Here is a 7139-nt window from a genome sequence, read left to right on the forward strand (position 1 = left end):
CAGAAGCCGCTGAAGGCAAGAAAGCTGCATGTGCATGTCAGCTGCCCAGCAGGTAAAGGAAACCCAGCAGGTCTCTGAGGCCTGTGGTGAGGCTCTGTGATGATGCAAATTGCCTCCAAGAAAGGCAGGAGTAGGATCTCAGGTTTCAGGCGGTCAAACTTGCTTCCTCCTTGTAAAATTATGAAGATTTCATTTAAAAAATCGGCTAAAATTTGGTATCTTCGATGAAGCTTGCAACTCAATAAAACCTGCAATTAAAGACTTTTTTTTGCAAAAGTCTGGTTGGTGTAATAAAAGATATTACCTCTACCATGAGTCCTGATTGCTTTTTCCTTTAGAGCAATATGACTAGAATCTGGATACCTGACACATGAAGATACCGAATTTTAGCTGATTTTTTAAATGAAATCTTCATAATGGAAGAAGCGACATTTAAAGCACAGCTTTCATGTGGGACACCATGTGGAACTTGGCACCAGAGGGGGAAAGGGCAAGAAATCCTGTGTTCTGCAGATTTTGCTGTTGATAGGTTTTAAGGCTAGAAGGCTTGATCGTGATTAGCAGCTCTGGCCTCCTGCCTAGCACAAGCTAGAAAAGGTCACCCAGTATGCAGTAATTAACAGTACTGAGCCCAATAACTTGTGAAGAACACCCAGGAGTTCTGACTGCTGGGCCCTGGCTCTTTCTACAAGGCTAACTTCCCTTCCGCAGTATGGGCACAATGCCCCTTGGAAAACAGGCTTTTCAGAGCAAAGGCAACCGTCTAATGTATAATTGCAGAGCATCCCGCCCTAGAGTCTCTCTCTCAGTATGGCACAGGGTCAGAGAGCCTGTCTAGAGAAGCATCAGCTTCAGAGAATATATTCAAGCCAGGGAAATCTGTGGCTAGGGTGGAGCTGGAGTCAGGATCTCCCAGCTTGCAGTGACGGACTATTCTACTACATTTCCTCAGGTCACAGTTTCATCCTGATGCGGAAGAGGAAGCATTTTTAGATCTCAGCTTTTGATTTGTAAGACAGAAATCCCATTTCCTGCTCACCTGAGCTCATGACTGCTCATGCCTGCCCTACATGCCTGTGTTTCAAAATCCCTTTCAGAAAGAACACAGATGCCAATGCTTATTCTCTGGGGACACTGCCTGGCCTGTTTCAGAGGAGCTCAGATTGGAGGAAGAAATAGGCCCTCCCAGCCTTAACATTTCAGACTCTGCCCTTCTCAGACAACCAGGACCAGGACAGCTCAGCACGGCCCTTGGCAAGGCCAAGAACACGCTCCAGGCAGCCAGCCTGAAGTGAGGCCAAACCAGTGAAGGCAGGCTCAGCCTACTCCTTACCTGCTAGGGTTGCCCCATCCGCAGCTGCCTCCCCGGGATGCTCCCTGTGGGCATTGGCACGTCCTGCCCCCCAGCGCAGCCAGCTCGCTCCAGAAGAGCACAGAGGATCTCTGGGAGCAGCTCCCTCAGCACTGGGCTGGAGTGGATGGTGGCTAGCATCTCCAAAGATGCACATGTTGCCTGAAGAGAGAGAGAAGACCTGGGGAAGACACCTGGGAATCCATAACTCCAAGGCTAAATGTTTCTTCCTCACATCCAGGGGAGCACAGAACAGCTCTGGCAGCAGCTCCCTTCGTGCTTGGCTCCCTTCCCAGTCACTCCCTCCTCAGTCACATCCCTGCGCTTCTGCCTGGGGAGTGCAGGGCACCAGCAGCCTGAACAAAGAGCTGCAAAGCAGAAGGAGTTTCTAGTTCCCAAGTCTCATGGTCAAAGTCAGCCGCATAGCATGAAGCTGCTGTGTTTCTGCTGCCGATGGAAGAGCAGATGAGGGCTCAGGGGACAGGAGAGCAGGGGCGGAAAGCCTGCCCCACCGCTTGGCATCCTACCTCAAGCTCTCAAGAACCAGGACTCTCGCCCTCAAGGGGGAAACAACAGAGCTGGGCCTGGGCTGTCACTTACTGCTCGAGCTCCAAGGGCCGCCGTGTCTTCAGCTGAGCTCCTGTCTGTGCCGGCCGGATGTTGGATCTTGCTCATGAGCAAGCGTAGTATGTGGAGGGCGAAGAACTCATCCCCACCCAAGGCCCTGCAGAGCTGAGGTGTCCCTGCAATTTAGCACAAATTACATATGAGCTGCAGATATGCCTGTGATGTTATGAAGCAGCAGGACGTTGAAGCAAAGGCCCAGGGCTCTCCTGTTCTAGGACAGGCCTGGGGCACAGTGAGGTTATCTGCCAGTTCTATTAGGCACCATCCTGGCATTTCCTATGCAAACGCAGTAGGACGTTGGCTCTTACCAAGTTGTCCCAAAGGATTTGCAACTGACTTTAAACTCTGTGGGCTTTGCCAGGCTGTGGGATGTGTGTGTGCCACCAGGCACAAGAGGCAGGGAGTGGCAAGTACCTGTCCATTGGCAGAGGCTTGGCAAGGAGGCTGGTGGTCACTGCCTCTAGATGGAAGCCAGCAAGAATGGAAACGCCTTCCAGCACAAAGCCTTTCCTGGATTGTCGGCATCTGGGTACAAATGGTGCCCAGGACGTCTAGCACCTGGAGGGAAGATGACAAGAACAAGGGCCCCTTTCTCAGTCAGCCAGCACAATCCAAACCAATCCCTCCCGCAGTTTGTCCATTTGCTACCATCTTGGACATTTCTTGCTTTAGGGGAGCAGTGTCCCGACACGGCTGCCTCTGGCCGATCCTGAGACGTGAGCACATCCCTCTATCTCTACTTGGGGTGAAAGCGGACACTGCAACATGTGCACAGACACCAACCAGCCCACGCACCCTCAGCCATTCCCCTGCCCGTGTGCACACACCTACAGTCTAATTGCATGTGCCGCCCGGGACCTATTTCTGCCTGACATTAACCCACGTGCTCACACAAACACCCCAACAAATATCAATATCTGGGGGTGATTTTAAGGAGCTAGTTTTGGCCTTTTGCCTGTGGGATGCTCAGCTGAGGACCAACAAGCACCAGTAACTTCAGGAGCCCTGTGAGAATCCCTGGGATCATGAGCTCGATGATTGTAATTGTGATTTTTTCAGGTAAGCCTGGCTCTGCTGGACCTGTACGCTGGAGTTCACACTCCTCATTACTAACTACACCTCCCCACTCTGCACGTGGCCAGGCCTGCAGGGCAGTAGGTCCAGCTGCCCATAGCCAATCCCACGCAGAGCAGGGAGAGCGGGGGCAGCAGTATCTCTGGCATCCGTTCTGTCCTGCACCCTGTTCCCAACCCCACGGAGAGGAGCAGGATGAAAGGAGCATTTCACATAGCCTCTGCCAAGGCTGGGAAATGCCTGAGGACACAGAACCATCTCTAGCTCCTGTCTTGCCATGGGCGCCCTGCGTGGTGTGGCACCGGGGGACGTGTGCATCCGTTCCAGCCCAGCCACAGCCAAGTGCCTCAGGCTCCTTGTTTCTGTCTCCTGCTGTATTTGCTCCACAGCAGCAGGGCATGGGTTCATTACAATCCTTACACAGCATGGAGATGCTCTTCTGGATGAGGTAAAATTGAAGCTGAGGAGGCTTTCTGCATTTGCTTTCAAACACTGCTGTCATGAGGAGCGAACAGCAATCTTACTGTTGATCCCCGGACATGAAGCAAGTTCCATTTCCCTTACTAGCCGGGGATGGGGAACAGCAAATCAGCTGCATCCAAGAGAAAGAGCGCAGGACGGCAAGATGGGGATTCAGTGGCCTGGGTTATTGAGAAGAGCTTTCAGCCCTGGAAGGTTTGGAAACATAGACTCTGTGGAGACCCTGCTTACCAGCGTGGGACACTCCAGCGGGGCCCAGGCTCTGGGCGGCCCTGGGTGCCCGCCGGGGGCACCTGCAGGAGGGGCTGGCACTCACCTCCACACAGCGCCTGCTTCATCTGGTTGATCTCCACCAAGCCTCAGCACAAAATGCGGTTTGCTGAGTGTCAGCACGAGGAAGGGCTCAGTGCTGCAGGAGGAGGTTAGAGACATTCCTGTCCACCTTCATCCCTCGCTCTCAGGAATGTGCGGGGTGAGCAGCATAAAGGGGCTTTGAAGATGTCAGAGAAACCCCACAGTGACCTCCCCTATGTAGGGCAATCCTCTGTCTGCTGCCGTTCCCATGCCCAGATGCAGGGGAGGAGGAGGGAGTGGAGGGTCCTGCCCACCTGACCTCCACTCCTTCCTGTCCTGAAGGCCCTTCTAACTGCTCCAGTAATTAGTGCTGGCACCTTAGAGCCAGGAGCAGACTCTGGGCCCCAAATCCAGCTCAGTTGGGATGGCCCATTGGACAGAGTGGTACTTATCCCCTCCCTCCGCCATCCCTGATCCGCGCCCGGGAGCAAGGGAGGCACTGCTGTACCATAGGCTGAGGCTAGGTTGCCCAGTGTAATCAAGAACAAAATTGGAGGGAGCTCCATGATGCCCACGTGACTCTGCAGCTCGTACATTGTCCAACTGTAAAAGGTGCCGGCAAGTGCCACGAAGGTTTTTCCTGCAGTCACCTGCAATTCATCATTTTCTTGGTAGAATAAAAAAATAAAACTGGAACAGATGCCTGGTGCACAGTTTATACAGCGGTAAGTCAGGCTGGGGATAAAGTTGCCTCCTCTGAAAGGGAGTGAGAATGATGCACGAGCCTCAGCTTCTCCAGTGGCCCCGTGTCTGGCCATTCCCTTAAGTTCATTGCATCCTTGGGTAACCCTTGGCCCCTAGCAAACTGTCTCCTCCACCACCTACCAGCCACACACTATGATAGCTGTTTCTGAATTCACTAAGTCCCTCTAATAATTCCTTGCATGAGTTCCCTCACTCATAAATGCCAACTGAAACACTTGGACGAACAATATTTCGGCTCTGGCTGGCTGGTCAACCGCAGAATTCACCTGGGCTGTAGCACAACTTCAGCATGGACAGGAAACTTCTTGAACTATGCTGTCCCCAGTAAAGCACCTATGCACTCTGGTCTTTCTCAGCAGAGGTGCTGCCCCATGTTTCAGAGGAGCTGAGCACTGGGCTGGATCGTGTCCGTGCAGGAGATCTGTCCTGAGCAAGGCTCCAGCCTCTACCCAGCGCCCATGCAAGAGATACATCGGCTCAAGCTACATTGGACCAAACAAACTAGGCATAGACTAAGGTCTTGTGAGGAGGAACTGGGCAGAGCTCACTCAGCTGGGTCTCCCTCATGTCTTTGGAGGCCACGTGGATGATCCCCCTAACAAGGCTCCTATCCAGACCCTTTGTGCCCCCCTGCAAGATTTTCTCCAGGCTGGAGTAAATGGTTACTCTCGTCTCCTGGGAACACACCAAGAAAGAGAAGCAGGAAGGGGGTCAGCTTTCCTTTGGGACCAGTGCCAGGTCATCCAGGATTGTGACGTTGGACATCAGCTACCCAGGGGTTGTCCTACAGCCCCTCTAAGGGGGAACTTGCTCCCTGGACAGGAACACAACCAGGGTGTCTTAGGTTTGTTCTTTCATGCAGATGTTCACAGCTGGCACTAACAAGGGAGGAACGTCAGGCACTGCTAGGGCACCATGTAACAGGATGGCGGGAGACACAAGAGTACCATGAGAAAAGCAGTCAGATGCATCACAGGCACTGTCACCCCAGGGCGCTGGGGTGGTGGGAGTGACTCTCATTTCCTTCAGAGAGGGGGGACACCTGGGGAGCAACAAGGAGCTGTCAGGTGATCCCGAGCAGCAAATTTAGCAGGAGTGTGTCGGGCAAGATGCTGCCAAAAACCCATTGGATGATTAGTTCTGTTACTGAATGAAGAAAGGAGTTGAAATATTTGTGAACCAGGTCCCCATACCCAGCAGAGTCATACTTGGACGACAGCAAATCAGGTGGGGAAAGAGAGTTGCCCAGCGTCTAGCCAGAGGCAGCACCCTTGGCGGTGTTCCCAGTTTTTTTCCTGACTTGCTGGGGGACAGTAGGCAAGTCACTTCACTTCCTGGGCCAGATGGCTGAAGCTTTCCAAGCTCACAAGTCTGCTGGGAAACTATTTCATGTGAGCTCAGTGCTGTGAGATACTTGGAGGAAGACACTAAAGAGGCTCATAGCATTATCCACAGGATGCAAGCTTGTTTGAACGTGTCTTATACCATATCTACCATCTACTGGGGAGTCGGAAATGATGCCCATGTGAGCATGTCCTGATATCGCAGTGACAGCGCAATATAACAAGGGCATGTTGTATTGTGACCTTTAATAGGAGAGGAGGAATGGAAAAGACACGGTGGATGGGCAAGGGCCAGGTTTGGGTGGAAGTGCTTAGAGCAGCCGTGTCCCTGTTGGAGACTCTCCAGCAGAAGGCTCACAGTAATGTCAGGCTCCACATCTGCCTGGCCAAACCCTGGGCCAGGGCTGCCCTGAGCTTTCTCCATCGGGCATCTCCCTGCAGAGGCATCACTGGTGGAAAAACCTGCAATGGAGGAAAAGGATCCTGTTGATTTCTGTGTGAGAAATCACGTTGGTCTCGTTCGTCACCACCCACTAGCGGCTCTCCTGGAGCCAGACTCTGTGGCCTGGCTGCAAAGGAAAGGTTTCCTGGCACAGCAACAACGGGAGAGCTCTCCAGGCCACCCTCCTGGCTGAGGCAGCTGGTACTGCCAACGAGGCACTTTCCTTAGTGCAACTTAGTTCTGCCAAAAAGCCCTTTTTTGTCAGTAGGATGGAAAAGATGCTCTGGTGTTGGCCAGCATCAGAAGGTAAAAAATCTATAATCGTCAGTCCCATGTTCAATGACCACAGCTGTACCAGCCAAAGGGGTGAGAGTGGACCTGGTCAGGGAGAAGATGATGTCTTCCCCTTTCTCCTGCTCTGTTATGCTAGAAGATTTGCTTGCAAAATAGCCCAGCCAGTTGGAAGGGGAGATTACTGTGACATTTGTTTTCAGGAATATAAGGGAAAGTCATGCAGACAATAACAATTCTTTTCTCTTTGACAGTTAGTTGGAGAATTGGGATCACACACCCAAAATGATGGTTCAGGGCCAAAGTTTTTGAAAGCTAGGTTGCCTATACACATACCAGGGGTGGAAGGCGGCTATTTAAATTAGAGTGGTTCCCCAAGAGCCACTCTAATTAAAACAACTCACCGTCACATGTATTAAGCACCCATATTGTAAAATGGTCATTAGAACACTTTCACTAAAGCTCATTGAAT

This window comes from Crocodylus porosus, unplaced genomic scaffold (assembly GCF_001723895.1).
Source record: "Crocodylus porosus isolate Cpor-Errol unplaced genomic scaffold, CroPor_comp1, whole genome shotgun sequence".
NCBI lineage: Eukaryota > Metazoa > Chordata > Crocodylia > Crocodylidae > Crocodylus > Crocodylus porosus.